This window comes from Crassostrea angulata, chromosome 10 (genome assembly GCF_025612915.1).
Source record: "Crassostrea angulata isolate pt1a10 chromosome 10, ASM2561291v2, whole genome shotgun sequence".
Lineage (NCBI taxonomy): Eukaryota > Metazoa > Mollusca > Bivalvia > Ostreida > Ostreidae > Magallana > Magallana angulata.
Genome location: NC_069120.1, coordinates 29,928,960 through 29,952,265, shown reverse-complemented (window position 1 = coordinate 29,952,265; position 23,306 = coordinate 29,928,960). Strand labels below are relative to the sequence as shown.

At 32.6% G+C, this 23,306-nt stretch overlaps 1 protein-coding gene across 2 annotated transcripts in view; it reads right to left on the bottom strand.

Annotated features, from left to right (window-relative positions):
- Nucleotides 1-10,090, bottom strand: part of LOC128166590 (allatostatin-A receptor-like) — a 44,729-nt gene extending 34,639 nt beyond the window's left edge. The window contains exon 1 of one of the 2 annotated variants that reach the window (XM_052831859.1): nt 8,813-10,090. The gene's annotated coding sequence lies outside the window, so the exon portion shown is untranslated. The remainder of the gene's footprint in view (nt 1-8,812) is intronic. The other variant, XM_052831862.1, reaches the window with a different exon arrangement.
- Nucleotides 10,091-23,306: the final 13,216 nt, after the last annotated feature.

Sequence of the window (23,306 nt, the reverse complement as noted above, 5' to 3'; positions counted from 1 at the left end):
TTGTGGGGAACTTTTCTTTGCCAAAAAAAAAAACAAACAAACCAAAAAAAACATAAAAAAAAAAAAAATGAAAACCTTACTTGAACATTTGGCGGAAATTTTTTAATATCCGGGTTGGTTCAAATGCACTAAGGAGGTAGAAATGTGAAGAAAAGAAACAGCCTACAAAACCCATGCAAAAAGTCTACTGAAGTCTGTTCCATCTTGAACATTTACAAAAGAAACGCAAGCAAGCGATTAAAATGATAAATCTTTTGATTGTCCGTTACAGTTATGCGGTTAGGCGTAACTAAGGCTTTGGACACGTTTTGCTAATCAAACTTCAATTAGATCCAAGTTTCAGTATTTTGGAAAGGTTGTCATATCTTTTTCACATTGGTAAAGTATAACATTACATTGGTAATCTGCATTTTGACGAGCTTTGATAATGTGATGTTTTATTAAATTCAGAATCCACCCTCTTAAATAAAAATAACATGTACGTTTTTTGAAATCGCTTGGATAGTAGGGATGTGGTTGTAAATGAAACCAAACACAAAAACTATAAGTAATTCTTCATCTTCGTTGAATCATAAGAATACAATAAAGCCCATTAGCATATTTTAAACTGTTTAGTACGTATAGAGTCTTTTTTTTTAACCTCACACGAAGATTTTTGGTTTCAAAACGTCATCTTAGTTGCCAACTCTGCAACAAGATTAGTCTTTCATCTAAACTTTATGTGCTTTCAAAAATGTGTTCCAGACCTTTAAAGTGTGCGTACATAATGTATATCTTCTAAATTTACTTGCATTTGCCTTCATTCTTAGTAGCACTTGAACCAAATCTTTCAATCGTATTTAGGAGATCAGTTTTTGTGTCACGGTATTTCAGCATTCATTACTGAACTTAATGAATTTACTACATTCTAACGATGCTCATGACTTGAAGTTAAAGCTTTATCTGACTAATGTGAACGTAAGTTTTTCATTTATTTGAAAAGGCATTGCAAAACTTGGCAAATATTGTAAAGACGTCATCTACTGGATGGATACATTTCATGTAATTAGATGATTGACTACATTCAGCTATAATTTTTTCTCTCTGATTTTTGTAAATATACTTTTGTTTTCATAAGTTCCATCCAATTCATCGTAGATGTCTGTATGTATTCTAGTAGTCTAACTGAAGAGTTCATCCTTGTTCTGGTAATTACAAGTATGTCTGATCCTATACTTTCCTCAGACGACCTTGTGATGTAATTAACGAGGTATCAAATCAGAATTTTCATTTCCGAATAAATATCACGCAGGTCTATACAAGCTAATGACTGGCAGAGTTCGTAAATACAGATATTATTACAATGTACTTCCGATAGAAAATAACCAACTTCTTAGCATGAAAACATGTCATTCATAATAGTGTTGTTGGTGTTTTTGCAACAAAAATGATATTTCTCTCTCAACGTCCATTTCATTGCACTGTTGGATACATGTAAGTGCATTGCTAGGGTTCACCCTACGCCCGTTTTGAACTACGTATAACTGTCACAATCGTGAAGATTATCAGCAAGAAAACAATGACTAAAGATAGAAATATCAAAGAAGATGGGCGAATAAGGCATATATACTGCCTATAACACCTCTAACATGTTTTTCAAAAGACTGGTTTCTGACGATGTATAAATCGCAAAATATGCCAAAAAAACGACATGTAAACAGAATGTGCAGTAGTTAAACATGGATGAACCTAATTAAGCCAAATGTAGGTATCATTTGTCGGTCATGTTGCATGACAAGGTATTGTTAAAAGGTCAAAAAATATCGTCAAAAACTTGCTTCTTATACTTTAAAGTTATGCATATATATATATATATATATATATATATATATATATATATATATATATATATATATATATATATATATATATATATATATTTATTTATTTATTTATTATTAAAGATGATTGTTCATGGCATGCATGAGAACAATGCCTAGGCATCGGCGTGCTTGGAGCAGTCATTTGGCCATAATAGGTTATAATGAGCTTATCTTGAGCATAAACTTATAACGAAGAACCGATAAATTGCCCTGAGACATCTATTTCCTAGCACATAAAACTAAAGATGTCTTAAAATGGTATGTCGCACGCTGTTTTCCGTTATTTGGCCCATTCCTCAAAACCGGAAAATCACCCATTCATGTAATGAACTATCCTTCGCAAATCACGATAGTTTTCTAAAGTAGTTTACAGCGGTGTATGTAAATAAAAATAGTTGAATTCGATTTGCCAGGAAACGGCGGTAATTATGGTATTTGTGTGGAAAGACGACAAATTATTACTCAACCTCCGAATGATTGATGGCGAAAACAAAACGAAAAGAATCCAAAATCGCTGGAACTAAACAGAGTTAATGGGGCAGGAAAATAATTATGGCATGGCCGTAATGTCTTTGATGGAAGCACGGGTATCAAAGGACAGGAAGTCGGACTCAACGATAAATATAAGGTTCCACCTCAAGTAAAAACAGAGTCAACATGAGAATAGTGGAACATGCTACGAAAATATCGCTTACATCTTCTACCAATCGATCAAAAATCAGTGAACAGCGAGGTCTGTCGCCTGTTTGTTTCTTTTTAGTACATGTAGCATGAACAAGATGGCAATTTCAATATATTGCATTTAAAAAACTGATGATGATTTTAACTATATTACTTCACTGTATTTCTAAAACGTTTTGTTTTACTTCCCCTTTATCCTAACTAAAGAACGATAAAATAAAACGAAGAATTCCTTAATGGTAACGATCTTTATCTTTTTTTTAAGAAGCACGAAAATATGAAGTCCCAGAGTGTAATAATGTCATTTAATGAGCACTACATCGGAGGCAGACGTCACTGACATTATCTAGAGACTCGTATGAAGATTTCAGAAATCGGAGCAGGTCTTTTGGGAATGTTCAATGTGTAAGAGAATACGAACGTTTAGTGATGTATATCAACCCTATAGAGCTCTCGAGGATAACATATATCCCTTTATTAGCAGTATCAAATCCTAAGGAAAATTTCTTTTTTATAACCTTGTCTTTATTTCAGTTTTGATAACATGAACATATTTTTTTTTTTTAAAGACATGAAAACAAGAGGATATTTATAAGCAACCGATATTTTGCGGAAAATTATATTATAAATCGTTCGTGGCCTCGACAAGGTTAATCAAATGGAAGATAATAGAACTCATATCATCAGAGGCTAAAGTATAGAATATCTAAATAAGAAATAAGGTATCAGAGTCGGCTCGTTCAGACGTTGTGATTTACTTTTAGGGTCATCAGCATGATTCGTTTGGATCTCCACTGCCATTTCCATCACAGTTACTCTTCTCGAGTTGTTAGTTTTTATTATATTCATTGGTTTGAAACAAATGAAATCAGAACACTGGTCCAATATCTTAAATTGTGTAGCACTGGGGATATCAGGTCCTGATAAATGGCACATCGGACCTTAATTTAATCTCCTTAATGACCTCCGAGAAGTTGAGTAAATACCAATAAACCCCCATAATCTAAATCCACAGGGGGTGTTCTTTTGAGAAATTGTATTTGTTTTCAATTAACAATGTTTTTCTTTCGTCAATGAAGAAAAAAAGCCACAATACTTGAAGGTGAAGACAAATCTTGTTTTTTTTCATGTTTTTTTTTATTTTTTTGTCAAGAGTCGCCCAGCGCTGACAGTTGCAAAGGAATGTGGTTTAGACTTATTTAAAGGCGCCAGATATCGATTACTGGTGTCTTTAGACGCCATCTGATCTCTTCTGTTCTCCAGCATCCGCCTCAAGGCATTGGAAAGCTGTTCAATCAAATCTACTGAATGAAAAGGGAATTAAAACAAAAAAAAACGTTTTTATTATTCACAGCCTCGAGTGAAGTGCAAGTATGTAGAGAAACTGAAGTCTTTAAAGTACAGAAAACAATCTATCAATTATTGAAACCCGCACCGATTAGATCAACAAGGATCTAATGGAGAGGTTGAAAGTGACTAAAGGTACAACATGATCTTGTTTTGGGAAGAAAGTAATGCTACGGGACACTTTGTTGTGTATCAATTAACTTCATTCACGGAAAGAAAAAGTACAGATCGTCTCATAAAACCGTCATAAGTCTCAAAAGCTCTTGTTCAGTCCATTAACTTCTTTAAGAGATGTTGCATACTCGACAGAATGAGGGAATATTTTGTCAATGGTTCGAATTTAGGGAGGGATATTCTGATCATGTATTTTAGTTGTAATGTTGGCGCAACATGTCTGCAGTAAGCAAAGGACCATGTGAACTTTCAAAGAAAATTAGTGTCTGTTATTTTATAAGATTCGAATGATTATGCACATTTAATAGAATGTTTGATTTTTAATACCATCAAAATATCCAAAATTATAAAGAAAAGCTGTGTCTAACGTGAAAAAATTCCACTAAAGAGAAGAATAAGTCATAAGATGGTGGATGAGTTTGTGCTATAAGTAATCAGAAGATAATATCACTTAGGAATCAAGAGTTGATAAATCACAAATCGATTTCATATAATGCAAACATGTTAAATAATAGCACAATTCTTACAGGCAAAGAATTCCGGGAAATCTGGAGATGATGGTGTGAAAGGCATGTCCTAACTAGCATTAAATCTCCGGTATAGCCAAACCAAATGAGCAGTGTATTGAACCCACGATGGAATAAAGAACTATTATATTGAGAGGAAATCCAGCAAATATTGCTGATGATAGATGGAGGATGAAATCAAAATATGAAAGGATTACTACTGGTATCAATAGCAAACCGGAGACAATTCCATTTCGTTGTCGTGCAGTGCTCATGCTGTAATCCCATGATTAAAATTCCTCAGACCAGCAAAAGCATATATTTAATGCAAATTTCAAACAATAAAATGAAGAAAAAAAACACCACTGCCATCGCCAATCCAATCTTTTCATGTCTTATCGTACGTTAAAATACGTTTCTAAAGTAAAAAAAAATCATTATCGTTTTACTTTGGTACATGCATTTGAAAGTTCTTAATTAATTACACATTTTCATTCAGTTTGCCAAACAGAGGAATTAAGGTCATTTCAGCCATCAAATTAAAATCTTTGTCCTTTTTTTAATTCAAATGAGTTTTTCTTTCAAACAACAAAAACAACATTAAAATAAAGGGAATTACTTGCTAAATCATCGGTTGAAAAAAAAGCGGCATCACATAGTCTGCATAAGTCAACCTTAATTGTTTTGAAATGAGTGGATTCCCTGATAAAAACAATTTAGCGGTTAATCTTGCACCAGCACATTAAAGAAGAAAAATGTCTAATTAAAGAAAGAACAAAAAAAATTGTAACTTAAATCTCATCTTTTTATCAAGTAATAAGCACGCACAAAAGTTGAGCACAATTTCAACTGATCATGAGGGCGAACTGTGAAATAGGATGTATTTTGTGGTTTGCTTTGCTTGAGGCGTCAACGCTGGTAACCTATAAATCAGAAAAAGGAAGGGAAACAAGACGAGTCTAAATTTTGCCTAATTGGCAATTTTACTTAATTTGGGCTCAGGAAAAGTGAGCAGTTCAGTCAGAGTTTTGTCGAATTTTGTTTAATAAAGAAGATTGTCATTGCTGCTTCCCACCAGGAAAAATAGAAAAAAATGCAAGCGTAGAAAGCAATTATTGCTGCGTATAGAGTTTCTTCAAAGCTTTTTTTTTTAAAATATTTTCAAGAGAATTCTGCTACCGAAGCAATCCTTTTAAAATGCTTTTGATTTCGATTTGGTAAAAAAATCACGTACATCGAAATATCAAATATTATTTACATATTGTGAAAATTCATCACTTTTGAATCACTCATTTTCCATCATTTTCCGGAGCATTTGTCATTCTTCGAGCCTGAATGTTTTTCATCTGCTAATATGATATATTGCGTTGGCATAATACTGATTGTTAAGCAAATTAAGGCAAATAGATGATCAGCTACGGCGACTGATGAAGAGGTCGGTGCATTTACACTTTACCTTTAAGTATGTCGAATGATTATGCAATGTATCTATATAGAGAATAAATCAGAAACCACCACCGCTGGCTTATGAAATTTTTTTCATTGCCACATGTAGCTGATTAATGATCCTGTGGACAAAATTCAAAACACAGTGACGGATAACAAGTAACATTCCAAGTCCTAAGTTAAGTGGGCGAACGAGGCTACCGTCTGTGAGTGTGCATGAACACACAGTTTATAAAATATCATGTTTACTTAGCTTTCCAAGACTTGAGAGGCATATGACTGTTATTTTCCGAAAGAAAATCTCTACCCTCTTTATTTCTTTATCCACTTTTTGTCCATTTTACAATCGATTGGCAAGAGAGTTCCACGGGATTGGGAAATTTTATGGATTGATTGATAATAAAAGATACGAAAATCGTATCAATTCAAAGAAAATTTCATATTTAGTCAGATATATATATTATATATATATATGTAATTTAGTTTTGTAATGAATATTCAATATAAAAAGCCCTTATATTTTCCAGCTGTGTGAACAAGGGTAAATACATGTATTGGTGCCTCGGTTTAAGAGTTCGGAAATACAGCAATCTGATTTGTTTCTTAATTTTTCAATCGTTTGAAAAAATCTTTATCTGACAAAGCCTAGGTAAAGGTAAAATTGGTGATCCTATAAATATTCAGAATTTTTTGATTTCTCATTACATTCGTCGATTTTTTGAAATCTATTAAAAGCGGGGTTTCTGGTTGACTAAAATCTATGTAACCTTAAACTAAAACTTGATATGAGATTATGAGTTCAGTCCACATCATTAGTCCAAAAGGATATCATATGCAGGTCTTTTCCCTCAAATTGATGGAAACTAGAGTTGAAAATGTGAATATTGAATATGCAGTCATTATCTGCAATGACTGCGTTTTAAGGACTTTGTTTTGGCGGAGCGGTAATCTCGCAAGAAAATCACGTCTTCCGTAATTTTCTCGTTGTTTACGATTTTGCGTTGTTTCAAGCGCAAAGTTAAAAAGAAAAAATTACAGGATATCGACTTCCCGAAAGTAATCACAGACACGGCTAATAAAATTTGGCGATAAAAAGGGAACATAGATTCGATAATACACTACAAAGATCCGATTTGCAGCTGTCAATGTATTAGGTAAGAATATGGCGCATTATGGAGCTGGTAATTTGACGTCTTTGCAGGTCCATTCTGGAGTTCGTTCTATCCATTAGACTCCGTAGGTGGAATTATTATCCAATAATTGATTGAGGAACCTGGATAAACATTTTGGGATTATATCTGATATATAATTTTCCCTCCGTTAGTGCTTGGAAGGTGGCAGCATCCGTTTTCTTAATAAGAGATATAACAAATATTCTGTAGAAAGTTTATTCACCGGACGTACACATCGCGATTGTTATCAGAGAAGGAGAGAGGTGGTATATGTAGGTGTTCATGTATTTCAAAGCACTTTAGAGAAAAAAAAACAAACAAAAACATGAGTGTTATTCTAACACTATGGTATCACTATCATTTGAAAACACTAATTGTGTTTTCAAAATCTAATCAAAATTTATCGAATCTGCTGCATCATCCCACGAAGTCTAATTACAAAGGTGAGATTTGTATTTAAAATAAATCAATGATGAACCTCTGTTCTACACCAGTATAAAGTCATGACTCCATTATGTAATTTCAAGCCCTTGAAACATTTTGGAATCATTCCAATTGAAATCAAATATTTTTACATTGTAAGCTTTACTCAATTTAAGCTCAGTCATGAGGTAATCTCTCTCTCTCTCTCGCTCTCTCTCTCTCTCTCTCTCTCTCTCTCTCTCTCTCTCTCTCTCTAATAAAATGAAATGAACCATGATTAATATACATGTACTTTTGAAGAGAGATACCACACCACAACACAGTTTCTTAACTATAAACCAAAGCGTTAATATAGATCTCTCTGGCGAATTAATGTAGAGTAGATATGGGTTTTTCTTTTTCAATTATAAAATGGAATTATTGAAAACATGATTGTACTGAATTATTTTACAAACCAGCATACATTTCAATTTTTTTTATTCATTATTATGATTTTATATAAATCAGTAAATTTAGATCATTCCATATTTTTTGAAAGATCTAATCTGTTTATATGTCTATAAATACAGTACAATCTACCTGATGGAACTTTAAAATGAAGCCCGGAGATATTGTTTTTATAATTATATGTGAGGCGCCTTTTCTTGATAAAGAACTTTTTTTCTAAAGGACATTTTTTTAACATTATTAGTTTCCGCAAGTCTTAACCGGAGCATCACCCCTATACAAACAAATCCATGGCGAGAAAACAAACTACTCGAGTGAGAACCACCTTCAGATTTTGATTCTGTTTGGAATACAATGTCCCCACCGCTTGTGTTTGGTGAGAATTCTAGCTAGTAAGCAAATAATATCTCTCTTTGTAATGAACACAATTCAATCTACTTCTTTCCCCTGCAGAAGGTCACGTGATGCATTCAATATCGAAGTATTTGTACACTCTCATGAAGAAATGAAAGCACGATTATCTCGTGTTCGTTATCTCTATTTAATATAATATTAATAAGTCGGATGTTATTGGCTCGAAAATCGTCAGTAACAACCAATGTGTGAAAATACCACATTATTAAGAGCTGCAAAACACAAACAGGTTCCTAGAAACTGGTAATCCTTTATTAAAACCAAAATATTAGTTAGGGCGAAATGAATATAATAAAAAAAATCAAAATCGTATATAGAGAATTTTTATGTAATATCTTACCTTTGGATTTTCCTACTATAGGATCTTGTCACAATGCCGATTTGTTTCGATTGATCTCCGCTCACAATAAGTTAGTGAAAGATTTTGTAAACCGAGAAAAAAATGAAGAGAGTTAATTTTGTCAGTCAGAGAACTACAGTGTGGACATCGCAGATCTCTTAGAACATTTCTCACATTCTAATCCGTTTTCCTTTACCACAAACGGGTACAGAGTGCGCTAACTCTCGTCCATTGTATTTTTCTGAACGCCTCAAACAATTTGCTGCTGTTGAATTTCTGTTGCTTTTAACAAGAGTACGGCGCGAGGAATATACTACTTTTTAGTAAATTCCGTAAGTAAACTTACAATTATATAATTCAAACACAATCCAAGTCTTTCTAATATACACTTGTTTGCGGATTACCTCTAGATTTATCGATTCGCGGGTAAACGCTGAACCAATCGCAAGTGCGAGCGGCCAAGAGTTTTGCCTTTATCACTTTCAAAGATTTTCTTGAGCAAAGATTCTCACCTTTTCTCTACAGAATGCGTCCGCTGAAATTAGGAAGAAAAGCTTTAAACACACAATATATATGATACCGTCGGTTTTCAGATATATTATGTAAATCACACTTATCCTCCTCCATTAGATACCTAACCGAAAATCTATCATGCTTGCTAATATTCAATCTCCAATGATGGCTCTGTCAAGTCGGAAGAGAGCCAATAACAATTATACTCAATGTACACATCTTCCGAAAGTGGTATCTATATCAGATTTTATCAGGCACAAGTCACATCATTGAGTGGAGTCAAATTTTGCTACTGGCCTCATATCTGGACGCTGAAAAGGACATCATCCTATATTAATTTGTAGGATTATTTTAGAGGAGAACACAGTTGATTATCAGAACGTTGCAGGTTGTATTTCGATTGTGTGTTCTTGCATTGTCACATCAAAAGTTATTTTTCTCTAGCGCAGGGATACTTTTTAATTTATGCAAGTGTCCTTGGAATGTTAATCAAATGCGTATCCTGTAAAGGCCATGGTCTTAAATCCATTGGATTTTAAAACCTTTATAATAACTACAAAAATCTGAATACACCGCACAGTTTCTTGTCCAAGATCAAAAAGAGTCTACATCGATCTTCATAGGTTGATTTCCTTTTAAGTTATTTCAGAATCCTGAACAATGAACATCCATTTCTACTTCGTTAATTGCTATCCTGCTTTTAATGCGCAAAGCTATTCCATGCACAGCCCCGGATGTGTAACTTCACTCATGAAACATTTTCAAGGCAGTGACTACATTGTTAAAATCCATTGAAGGATAGATAAAAATTAAGTAAGATGGAAGTCGATATCCTTCGGGCAGACCTCAAATAAAATCATTCATGTATTCGATGTTGAGGAAATTTGATAAACGATGTTCGAGATAATGCTTTAGGGCGCATCCTATGGAACTCGTGAAAGAACTTTTAACAAGGTTTTTTTTAAGTGGGAAAATATATACAAAGGCATCTATTATAACGAATAGAAATTAGTAATGATTAGTAATTATGATATTTGAAATCATTAAATAGTCTATCTGATATGACTTGTTATTTATACATGCATTACATAACAATTAAATAGTGATACATAATGCGTTGAATCTTGTGTTCTTGGTCAAAGTCTGGAATTAATTTCAACGAACTTCACGTATCAACCATACTGAGACCGATGGATCAACAGAAGAACAACTCTCTCTCTCTCTCTCTCCCTCTCTCTCTCTCTCTCTTAACCATACGTGTATTTAAATCGTAAAACATTATTATTGAATTATTCTTTTTGATGATATTCTCGTTGACGGGAACTAATACAAAAAAAAACTCACGTGATAAACTCGCTACTTTTTTCTGAAGATGCTTTTATGTTGACACTTGTTACATTATATCTTTGTTTTTGAAGAATAAAAATGCTGTAATCGTCCGTCAATCATTTGTTCATTCATTTATGCAAACTTTTTGGTTAAATATATACTGTTGAGGTTTGAGTTCTCGTAATATTCATTGTTGCGATCTCACTCGAACCAACAACTTCAATGACTCGTTAAAACATCAAATAAAATGTATCTGCTGTAATCTTTTCAAAATTGTAACGCAGAATGTTTAAACTTTTTTGACACAGATAAGTCACGCAATATTTTGTTTGTTCCTTTGTGATTTTATTGTTTTAAAAATGCAATATAGTAATGTATATGTATCGATCTTCTTCTGTGCCAATTCCGGCATTTCTGTTGCACCAATTTTTTTCTTCTTAATTTTCGATGTTCAAGCCATTTCCTAAAACCGAATGTTTAGAGTAACATTTTAAATTGTGGTTATTGGTAAATGACGCTCCAGTACAGCAGGATCACGAAATCTCCAAGAGACGACTTGTCCGCACGCAACCCAAAACTCTGTAGTGGACATTTCTAGGTTCTGTAAATTTGAAACCACCCACCATTTAAGATACTTGCTACTAATTCTAACATACAATTGATGTATCAGTTGAAGAATTGTTCTTAAACCATGAAAATGATATGTGTCAATGGACCGGTATAACGAATGCATGTACCAAGAACATATCAATGAGAAACCGATAATTTAATATTATCTTCACGAAGCCATATGAATTGATCTATGTGTTTTCGTAAATTGTTCGAGACCCCCTCCCCCCCCCCCCCCCCCCTGCTTTTGTATGCAAAAAAACACAACCAACTTTGCAATCGTAATCAGAAGAAAGAAACTTTTTTAAAGATTAAGTCATTGAGAAATACGTGTATTTTTAGTTTAGAGTGATACCACTGCACACGGCTGTGCTCAGATTGAAAGACAGTAGTAGTTTATATGTAAGTGCTTATGTAAATTTCACACCAAATCAATTCAAGTTGTTTTTATTTTTTCAGGCCTGGCACAATGAATATACTATAGAATATAAATGCCATGTGTCGAATTTTACGTGCAACATATACGTTAATTTCGGGGGGCTTGTTTTGTTCGTCGTATTTTCCCGTTGTCTAAACGAAGACTCTCTGAAATATTATACCAATCAACGGTCGGTGACATTTGAACTTTTTATGTATATTTCTCTAAGCAACTTTCGGTGACAGTTTAAACAAATGTGTATGTATATATATCAGGATGAGTTTTATATTATTATAATACTTCAAATTAAAGACCTATACTGCTTCATAAGATTTTCAGCTATACATGTTTAAACTTTGCCTTTGTGAATGTTCTCTCCTCTTTGGCGCCAATATTACTAAAAATTCCTGGCTCAAACAATTTTGAATCTTTAAACAAAGATGATTTCCCTGTTATAAATGCATGTAAACATGCACTTTTGATGCGGTGGTTCTTTAGTCCAAGAAGAAAGCAACCACCCCATTGTTCACATCCGTTTGTCCGTTCACATTTCTCTTATCGACATAACGTGTGTTTTTGTATTTGGGCCTATCAAGTGAGATTACAATACATGTATTTAGCTGAAAACGATATACACTGAAACGTTATTCCAGCGCAGTTTCATCAAAAGTTTTCATTTTCAGAACCCCGAGAATGATTGATCAAGGTTTTTTCCCAAATATTTTTCATATAACAGAGTAAGCCGCCTGTGTCTTGCGAACACCATTGACTATCGATAGAAGAACACTGGCAGTTGCCAAAACTTTGTCAGGATCCTATCAGAGTCGTATCAGCATCGTACATCACTCTTATCGTAATTACAAAGAAGTTGTTTCAAACCGCAAACACGTGGTGTGCATTCACATATAATGATAGTCTTTGGAGTCCATATGGCTAGTTGAGTAATACAAAGCAATATGACGTCATGTGGTGACATATGCCGTCTGTAAGCGACACAAAGTGGTGTTTTTTATCTAAACATGTTATTAATTTGCTTTTAGTCTCAATTTATTATTCAAAATGACCAGTATACAATTTTTTGAATGGGTAATGCTGATAATTGGTTTTTAAGGAATATGTATACAAAGTTCGTTGTAGATATGCATTTAGAAAAAAATAATACATAAACTTTAAAAATCGATCATGATATGGTTAAGACAAGAAAACCATCATCAAAATACTCAATAAACGCAGACTGCACTGAATTTTTCAGAGCTACTTGATCACTTTCGGGAGAACAAAAGTAGAAATACTCAAAATGTTACATTCCAAAATATATTATACACACTTTCACATTTCAAAGGGTCAAATTACTCACCTTAATTACTCATTGCAGTAAAAACTTGATTTACAATATGCAGGCTACTTGCAGAAATATATATTTCTAAAGCAAACATGATCAAACCCAAACCTTAGTGAAACCCTTTGTTATGTGTGGGCCAAAAACATCACATGTAAATTATCAATGCAAGGATTTTGTTCACTTTTTTCTGATTAACACATACATGTATAAATGTACGTACGGTGTACATGTAGCATCTTTATTTCATAAAAACTTGATATATATCGTATACGTTTTTTCAACATATGTTGATTCTGATTAACACATACATGTATAAATGTACGTACGGTGTACATGTAGCATCTTTATTTCATAAAAACTTGATATATATCGTATACGTTTTTTCAACATATGTTGATTCTGATTAACACATACATGTATAAATGTACGTACGGTGTACATGTAGCATCTTTATTTCATAAAAACTTGATATATATCGTATACGTTTTTTCAACATATGTTGATTTTTTTCCTTTTTTCTGATAAACTCATATACATATACAGTGTACATTTTTAGTTTATAAAAACCTGATATATTTTGTAAATCTGTTTTCACCATATGCTATTTTCTGATATGTTATTATATACTTGTTTATAAGGAATCAATAAATGGTAAAAAAAAAAACAAACCAAAAACAAACTTTCATCATGTGAATATTATATTATATGGGCCTAAAATAGCTCCTAAAATGAATATCATCATTTTACTGTAATTCTTTGTTTTCTTCGTACACACACACACACACACACACACACATAAATATATATATATATATATATATATATATATATATATATATATATATATATATATATATATATATATATATATATATATATTATATATATATATATATATATATATATATATATATATATATATATATATATATATATATATGTAATGTTTTATATAATGTTCATTTTGACTCAACTGCCCACAATTTAGAAATATGACATCGTAAATACAACCTTTTCCCGCCAATTTTAGTATAAAACAGCTTGTTTTCAAGCAGTTTTTCTTTCAGAAAACATAGAGTGATTGCTTGAACAAACTAAATATTTTAATCAGCGATGTATCTAGCCAATACTAATAATGTTCAAATGTCAATTTTTGACTGATTTGATCGAATTATAGAAATAGCGTCACTTCTGATGTCATATTCTGCCTGTGAGTGCAAATAAATCAAATAGATAAGTGAATAATATATTTAACATCAACTCTTCTAAAAAATAACATAAAATGTTACTGTACCCGTAGCATTTTAATAATTATGGCGAATTATGGGAGCCAAATTAAACTCATATCATATAACGTTATAGTTTATTAGACAGTTTTACATGTGTTGCAGAATATGTACAATTCGCTATATATAAATTAACTTGCCTGAAAAAGTGCATACATTACTGGAATATCTTTGGCATAGAAATCAATACTAATGCATTCTTTCAAATATCGTTGCTTAAGTGTGGTAGAACCATCAAAGGGCTCAATCACAATAAAGCGGGAGAACAATAAATGTGGTATCATCCGGGGCCTTCAATAATTCATACCGAGTTATGAACGGATATGAATTCTGTCTACAGGATCAAGAGAACTGGATCCTTTTGTACTCAAGTCGTTTTTGCACTCATTATACTAAAAAGAAGGTCGAAAAAAAAATGTTTTTGTTGTATGAGGTTAGTGGTTGTTAAATTTGAATGAAAAACAGAATCCTTTTTTTCTTGTTTTTTAAGACCGAATAGTAAAATTGAAAACAAGGATATTTGAGAAGTAACGTAATCACAAATAATCACAAATCAATCGAAAATAAAGGTTGAAATTGTTATAGAAACCCTCGCACGTGATCTATTGAATTTGCAATGTTCTTATATACGAGATGGATTTAAATGCCGCATATATATCCCCGTCTACAGTGTTAAAAACCATTCAATATCGTTCATAAGAATGCAAACTTCTTAAGTTATAAACGCTAATAAAGTTTTTACCAGTGTTAAAAATGGTGTTTACTTTATCCAACATTTGTTAAATTTCGAGCAAAAATGGTTTTAACTTTTAACATTATTTTGACACTTTGCAGTTCAATATTAGAAAGTTACCTACAATCTTATTTTATTAATAATTAATGTTTACTTTCAGTAACCCATTCTTCGCATACATAAAAAACACAGAAGTATATTTTAAACGTGGCAAATATTTAAAAAAAAAAAAAAGTAATTCCTGGACAAAGTGTGCATTCTCAAACTTCCTTGTGCATGAGTATGTTAACAAAGGACAACGTGTTAAAATGTTATGATTTCTGTTTCTGGAGGGGGAGAGAGTGTTTGAACGTCTGGATTAAAAAGTTTTAGAACAGACACAGGGTGATGATAGCCAGGAAGGTCTTTATTCATGCTTATGAGGGCCGGTCGCGCTCTGTTCAGTGCTATTTCATAAACAGTCGAGTTTTCTGTTCACCGTACCACTTCTTCGTTGATTTCGGATTTTTACCCACTTGAGATATCTTCTAACATGATTTCGCAGATAATCAAATTATTACAAATTAAAAAAAAATTACGCAGCTGAATCCTTCAATAACATATAGCTCTCTGACGTTCTTTTTTTTTTTTATAGAGAGTTCATTTCTATATATTGAAAAGCTCCTTTTCCCAATGTAGAATGAAAATTTATTGCATGACAATTTGTTAAGCTGACGAATTGGACAGAAATTGTTTTGTCATATGACATATCGGGAAAGAGACACAAATTAAAGTTCGTTTTTTTTTTATGATAGTGAATGTTAAAAGTTAAAGGCTTAGAAACAGATAGAAAGAACAAGCTTCAATGATCATTTCTAGAAAATTTTATTTACTGTTCTCTTCCAAAATAGACAAAAGCAATTAAAATTATCCTAAGTTGAACAAAAAGTAACAATGCTCAAAACCAAAAAAAAACAAAAAAGCAAAAAAAAAAAAAATGCTCAAAACAGTTATTTTAAATCAAAGCGAAACTTCACTTTGGAAAACAATTCAAAGTTAATGTATTGAAATGTGAACGTCGATACTACAACAACAACAACAAAAAATTGTACATAAACGATTCAAATTTTATGAAAAAAAGTTATTTTAGCAGACAATTAATAGAACCTCCTTTTTAGAGTTAATCTTAGAGAAAAACAAGAACCCTTTGTCGAAGTCATAAATATCATGTTGATCGACACTGGTTCTTCTTCAAAGTTGGCGAATGGTACAAAGAGATTATAACAAAAACCTCTTCTTCTAAACAATCCTCCTTTTTCCTCTGCCTTGTTTTTATTGCAGAAACTGCCCATGTTGCACAAATGTTTCTTCACCGAATGAAGCGTCTTACATGTGCACTTCCAATGTGTTCTGTCTCTCAGCGCAAAGGAAGAACACTTTTTTCTAAACAGCTGTCAAAAGCATATTTGTAATTTTTGAGTAGACTTAAGAAAACCATTTATTCGACGAAGCTGATGAAACCTTTCAAGTGCAGTTTACAAATAATTCTAAGCATTGTCTCCATATAACATATCTAGATGTCTCGTTTAGGCACACAAAATTGACGTTTTACAGATATACTGTACTCCCGGCACTCATAATGAAAACAGTTTTTCCGACATGCAAAGTTGTACTACACAAATTCTTTCACTTACATCTAAATGTAAATTCAAATGTACTATTAAAACTTTATCCGTCAATACAATAAGGTTGTACAGTACACAAATATGTAAACGAAGACATTTCAAAACATGTTTTTTTTTTTCAGATTTTTAGTCATTTTTTTTTCTTAAGTTTTTTTTTCAGATTTTTAGTCATTTTTTTACTTAAGTTTCATGATCTACATTCTTTGTACAAATAAACCGATCGATACCTTCTATCATACGCTCTATATGTGATGCTGTTAAATAACATGATTTAATTTTCAAGAGATCGTTTTATTCGTTACACAACATTATATTTCATATTTTAACACGAAAATACAAGCAAAGTTATTTAAAGAAAACTAGAACTGATATATACTTCGTGAAGAAATTCGACTACTGACTGGCGTGTAAACACACGACGCCTGGCGACTGTATCTCATCATTAAACTAGATCTAATAAGGGTTCGATAACACACAAAAAAAAACATCAATTATTAATACAATTCTATGTGTAGATATGATGAGGATTCTCTCAGTCTGTCAGGCAATCGTTAAAGATAAGTATCTTGATGGTAGGTATAATCAAAGATCAAAGTGATACAGCGGGATGTAGGCAGAGAACAAACAACTTTCACATGAAATTGATTTTTGCTTTAATCTTCATTGGGATATTCTCAGTTTGATTTTTTTTAGAGGATGTGTTGAAGATTTTTATAAGCTTAATTGATTGATGCCATTTTTGAGATTTTGTATGTATCTTTTCTGTTTGTGTAACAAAAAGGATTCGGTTCTTGCATATGTTAGTTCATGCTTGACTACAGGGCCTCTACATTAACTCATTTAATAGCCCTGTGTACACTGAACAAAGTTTTTTTTTTGGGGGGGGGGGGTTCAAACCATTAAAAACATGTAGACTGTTCTTATATCAAACGTTCAGTAGCTCGGGGACTTTCCAGTGAAATGCGAACCCTTTTAGCGCCTTTTAGGTATAACTAAGTGCAAGACTTTCCTTTCGAGACAAACGCAATACAGAAATTAATGAATCTCTTTTAACCATTTTTATTTTTATTTTATAATGTTGGTGTCATTCTAAAGGACAAAAAGGCTATGCTAATTTTCCAGCCTTTTCGACAATCAACCAGAATTCCGAAAAATGAAATGTACTCTGTTGCAAAATCCTGAGAAGTTACGTTTGGCACAAAGAACTAATTGTATCAAACCTGCATAGATGGCATTAAATATTTTCGTATTTTTTTTACATCTCCTTAATTACTGGAACCATTGTTAGTCTTGTAATTGTGCAAAACACGTGCAATCTACATGATCAGCCATTTATCCCCGCTGTAAAGTTAACAATGTTCGGCACATGTTGCTTCACGATATGAAATTTGCATTTGTTAATTGATTTGATTTGAACATGACAAAAATTTATTTGTATCGGTCAAATTGAACTCTGTCTTAATGATAGAATCTTATTTCTACAAACTAATTAAAAATGTTGAATGTTTTCGGCTTTCAATAAACATGATGCCGTAAAAGAATGTACAAGAATTATTATCTATTTTTTTATATAGGTACATAGACTCTTCGATAAGGGAGATAACTTACATGGGGTTTAAATGGCTACTGTTCTATGGTTGATATTATTATTTTTTCTGATAAATGAAAACACGAAATAATGTTTGCAGCCCTCATTAAGGTATGGATCTTTGATAGAGTACATACCGGTAATTCCAACCAATTAATAGCCACTACTCAATTTTAGGGGAAGATTTCAACTAATTAATGGTTATTACTCATTTATAAGTCACGGAAAAGCTCATTTCGATGATAACTAAAATTTCTCGACATTGTCCCCAAATATAAAGTTTTAGATGATTTCACTGATACAAAATAAAACAAAAGGCCCAAAGGCCTTGACAATCACCTGAGTACTATAACCTTTAGATTACCTCTTCACATTAGAATTTTACTGAGTCTTCATTCAAAAAAGCCATAAAAACATATTCTTTAGAAAGCCAAACAAACTTTATGACTTTGGAAACAGAAAAGCAAATATTATACATTGTCAGATAAGAAATAATGCAAGCAATTTAAATGCTGACCTATTCAATCATTTTTTGTAAGAAAATTCTATCTGTGATATGTGTGATTATGTATCTGAATATGCTTATCATTATTTTTTTGTCTGTCCATATTATGATGCACAGAGGCAAGTTTTTATACAGTCAATAAGTAATTTACATTTAGATATCCCCATCTCTCTGGACTTATTGTTATATGGGGACAGTAGTTTGCCTTATAACAAAAATGTTGCTATATTTAAGATTGTACATGATTATATATTAGCTACCAAAAGATTTTAAGTTTGAATGCATTATTCACAGTGTCACGCAAACAGCTGAACTGCTAGCTTTCTACAACTATTTTTCATTTTGTACATAAATAATACCCGGTACCGAGCATCTTGATTCCACTTATTTTTCCTTTGTTTTTCTCTTCTATATTCTATTTTTACATTGTACCATCAATGTTTGTCAAATTGACTGTTAATGGAGAGGGCTCAAATAGGCAGATTGCCTGCTGCCCAATCCTATTATGTAATATTTTTTTACATAATAAAAATAACCTTTAGATTGATCTGTCATGCTTTGTACGATCGACGTAATAAGTCGTACGTACAAAAAATATCAATTAAGTCGTAAAATGTAGATTCTTAATTGTAATTAAGATATACATATTTACCAAGTCGTTTTTAATGAGATAATGTGTCTTACGAGTCTTTCGAACAAGAATGTATAATTAAGATATACATATTTACCAAGTCGTTTTTAATGAGATAATGTGTCTTACGAGTCTTTCGAACAAGAATAAGAGTCGTAATTCTGTCTTTAAGTATATCGTTACAATTCATTATTTAGACGAATTACATGCACCTAACGTTAGGGAAGGGGTCTTTTCTGTTTTTCGACATGTCAAAAGTAAATTTGACTAAATGTTCATTAAATCAAGATGAAAAAAAAAATTAAAATATCATATTTAAGTCTCCCACACGAAATTTGGAGACTTATTGTTTTTGTACGGTTTCTTCTTCCTTTTCTTCTTTCCCGCTCTGAACTTGTCCGTCGCGTTTCTTAGAGATGGCTGAACAGAATTGTACAAAACTCTAGGATACGATAGGCCTACATATCTAAATGTGCACGCTATTTTGATTTTTCTCATTTGGGGTTGGCCAACCACTTCTCTAGGGGGTCAAAAGTTTGTGGGGTCTAACATTAAACCGTATGGGAAAAATCTTAGACTCTATTGCAAATGGTTATAACTTGAATACGGACAAAGATAATAATATAGGGTTTTCAGAATCATATATTGACTGTTACAGGCAATAAATAGGGTTTATAGAACTGACCCCTGGGGTCATCCCCACCCCCCAGGAATTGGAAATGACCATCTATCTCAGAAACTGTTAGAATCCTGACCTCTAAACCATATATATTCTTGTTCCATGTGTTAAGAGGCATCAAATGGTATGTAGGTCATGGGCTCCTGGGGTGGTCCAGACCCCACCCCCCCCCCCCTCAAACAGGAAGTGCACAAATAATTTGAAAATGGTAAAGATCCCCACCCCTTAACCATGTATATTCTTGTTCCACGTGTTAAGGGCCATCAAATGGTATGTAGGTTATGGGCCCTGGGGTGGTATTGACCCCTCTCAATTAGTAAGTGCCTGAATATTTTGTTTTTTCACTATCATACAAAAACTATATTTTTGGCGGAAGTTTGGCGTACGAAAATATCACATGTTTTTGCAATTCAAAATGACTGTAAATATGTTTTTAAAATATGATTTGTCTATCAAATTACATTTTTATTAGCTTTTTTAAGCCCTCATTCTATAAATAGATTTGCCATCGGACAGGGGCTGAGGCTTTTTAATTTGAGGGGGAGGGGTTGACAATATAACCATATAGTGAACATTTTTAGGTCACCTGAGTCACTCCGGTAGCCTTTTTGCTGTTGGTCTATAGTCCACTAAACTAAGGTGACCGTCAAGGCTTCTGAGCCTCTTGTTTAGTTAATGCGCTTGCCTAACACGTGTCGCGGAACAGACGTTCCTTAAATATCCACGTGGTGACTTGGTTCCCACGAAATAAAGCTCGCAATAACTAAATTAGGGACGTAATAAATTTTCTATTTGTCGTCTCTATGAGTGCACTTACTAGCGTTTGAGTAATCAGCTGCCTTTTATTTTAAAGTATATAGTCAACGTACTCATGTAACAACAACATTTCAATTCACACAGTTTTCAATTTTGATTGTTGAAATTTTAGTTTCATTTAAAATTGAAGACTTCTTCAAATGATAATGATTCATCTTTTTAAAATTATTTAATTATTGTCTGCATTATCGTCAGTTAAGTTAACATTAAAGTATACGTAAAATACTTTTTTCTATATGTATCTTCTTGGTATAGGCACTTGCTTATAAATCTTTAGGTATATGCTGCAACATTAATTTCCGCACACTTTTGATAATATTAATCATTCATGAAAGGTGGGTAGCTCTACTTGCTTTAAGCCTGTGGTGGCAGACATGTCACATCAGCTGTAAGATATTTCAGTCACATATACTGAACAATGTCCATTTTCTTGGAACCACCTAATGGGTCATTCCATAAAATAATCACCTCATGGAGCGCCTAAATAACACAAAACCATCGTTATCAGCCGTCACAGTATTCCTTGATAAATACCAACAACTCTATATAAGTATTAACGCAACATGAGAATGCAAGACGCGATGTCCTTTGTCGGCCATTGTTGATAGATTTGGGTCCGAAAATCATCTAGGGACTGATACATCATCAATATCACAAAAAGCAGTGTGTCTTCATATGAATTCCTGCCATTTTCACTGGCCGTATAATTTAGAGAACTCTCCGATAATCAAGGCGATATAAGAAGCGCCAATGATGAATAGTGATCTTCCATCACAAGGATTATAATGAATCTTATAGTCCAATTATAATTGCAGCTATTCCGCCATTCCATATGTCAGATCTTTAGTTGAAAGAACCGGTGCCATCAAATGACGTTATTTCAATCAATCAAGTAGTAAGATATTTCCGAAACAAATATCATGGATATTTTTATAGTTTAATTTTAGGAAATACTGTGTTTTGTACGAAAATAAATTCAACAGTTAATAGAAGCAGTGGAAAAGGTTGTTGAGTATAAAAAGGATCAATATTGTATTTTGCACTTTATACTGTAAAAGTGCATCGGAATAGTCATGTTTCAGTGTCTGTTTCCATAATAACATTACTCACAACGTAGTCCACCCTACATTTCAGTAAACATTGTGTTCTTTATTAGGTAACTGAAGAAAGATGTTAACTTGGGAGAAATGTGAGCAAATTTAGGGGAAGAAGTTACTAGGTATAGATAATGGTGATGCTAATTATGATATCTTATATCTTGAAGTTCATTTGATTTAATTCCGGCTTAGCTAAAATTATATCCTTTTAATTTATGTTTTCTCACGTAACGATGTATTATTGAATCATATCTCCTCAATTAAGCAATTTTTGATGCAATTTCGAACTTACATTTTCCTGTTTAATGATCTAATCCGAGCTTATGAAACAGATTAATTACTAGTATAAATCATATTACTAAATAATAAATGATGGATTGCACGAATTTAATACGTATATAATGATATGTGGTTTTGAAAATGTGTTCTATGCGTGTTTTATCAAAAATCAGGTTATTGACACTGTAAAGACTTGATTGCAAGGCGTACACGATATCCCAGTGCGTGTCATTGCCGCGTTCATCATCTTTTGTGTTTCATTTCAGTGAACACATTACCTTCTACATTTGCGAGGGGTATTAAGAATTTCGTGAACTTACGACATAAAACAAAACACAAAATACTCAGTTAATTGCAATGAGTTTTATATGCTCTAAAACAAATTTCCGGAAGTTTAGAATCTTTAAATGCAATGCATGTAAAAGCTAAGTATTCACTTTTATATATTTCACGTTCAAATTCTCCGGCACAAACTCCGCAGCAACTTACGTTATGCGACATGATTGAGCAAAGTTATATGGTTAGAGTATTATCCCATGGCTTTTAACAATATCTGATGTCTGGAAACTCACGAAGAGTTCCTTATCACGTGAAACAAAAAAATGAACAAATATTTTATGTCCTGAAATTAATAGGAAGACGCAAGAAATTCCTCTATCAGCGTAGATCTTGCTCATAACGTTATGAACGACACATTTCCCCGTAAAACTTCAAGGGCGATCTGTTTCAGCCATCTAATGATTATGTCTTAATGCAAAGAAGCTGAGTAACATTTATTAGACGTATATGTGTTATAAAACAACTGGTCCCAGGTAAGAAATTTCGTGAACAATAGATAAATCTCCTCTATCGGTCTACTTCATTTATCATCAATTATTTCCAGGTTAAAACATTCTTTTATTATTATTATTATAAACATAAAATATAACTTATTAAAACATATTCAATTCTTACTAAAGTCCATGCCACTATTGCACAACATATAGGTTTCGATATCGATTGAGA